Genomic DNA, 1,291 nt, shown 5'->3' on the forward strand with positions numbered 1-1,291 from the left:
ACCACTCTCTGAGTAAAGAAGTTCCCCCTCATGTTACCCCTAAACTTCTGTCCCTTAATTCTCAAGTCATATTTACAGAGGACAATTAACTTTCAAACAGGCAGGTGTTGGGAATGTGGGAGGAAACCAGAGCACCCGGAGAAAACCCACACGGTCCCACTGCAGACTCCATAGTTACAGCACCCATGGTCGGGATCGCACCCATGTGTCTGGCGCTGTGAGGCAGCAACTCTATCATGACCTCCGGTTAGGAGGGAGAGGTAGATCAGCCATGATTGAATGGCGGAGTAGACTTGATGGGCCGAATGGCCTAGTTCTGCTCCTATCACTTATGGCCTTATGACATATGTGTGTGTATATGCGAGTATATATACACACTGAACTTTTTTTTGTTTATTATTTTGTTTACAGCATGCCGTGTCGGGCCGAATGGCCTCATTCTTCTCCTCTCACTTATGACCTTATGACATGTTTGCGTATGTGTGTGTGAGTGTGGGTGTATATATACACACTGAACTCTCTTCTCGTTTATTATAATAGACAAATCCATTCTCCTGCCTTCTCCCCATAACCCCTAACACCCGTACTAATCAATAATCTTATCTCTCTCTGCCTTAAATATATCAATAGACAATAGGTGTTTCCTGCCTCTAGCGTGTCCAAACCTGAAGAAGGGTTTCGGCCCGAAACGTCGCCTATTTCCTTTGCTCCATAGATGCTGCTGCACCCGCTGAGTTTCTCCAGCATTTTTGTGTACCTTAATAATCTGATATGTTTCAAAAAGATACCCTTTCATCCTTCTAAACTCCATACAAGCCCAGCTGCTCCATTCTCTCAGCATATGACAGTCCCACCATCCCGGGAATTAACCTGGTGAACCTACGCTGCACTCCCTCAATAGCAAGAATGTCTTTCCTCAAATTAGGAGACCAAAACTGCACACAATATTCCAGGTGTGGTCTCACTAGGGCCCTGTACAACTGCAGAAGGACCTCTTTGCTCCTATACTCAACTCCTCTTGTTATAAAGGCCAACATGCCATTCACTTTCTTCACTGCCTGCTGTCCCTGCATGCTTACTTTCATTGACTGATGAACAAGGACCCCCCAGATCCCGTTGATCAAAACTGCACACAATACTCCATGACATGATTACATGGTTTACAGCATGCCATGTCGGGCCGAAGGGCCTCATTCTGCACCTGGATCTTACGACCATGAGAAGGGTTCTTGCAAGCTGTGAATCCACACATTCCTGGAACAGAACAACGAACTGTGACGCCAGACAGCTT

This window comes from Amblyraja radiata, unplaced genomic scaffold, assembly GCF_010909765.2.
Source record: "Amblyraja radiata isolate CabotCenter1 unplaced genomic scaffold, sAmbRad1.1.pri scaffold_772_ctg1, whole genome shotgun sequence".
Lineage (NCBI taxonomy): Eukaryota > Metazoa > Chordata > Chondrichthyes > Rajiformes > Rajidae > Amblyraja > Amblyraja radiata.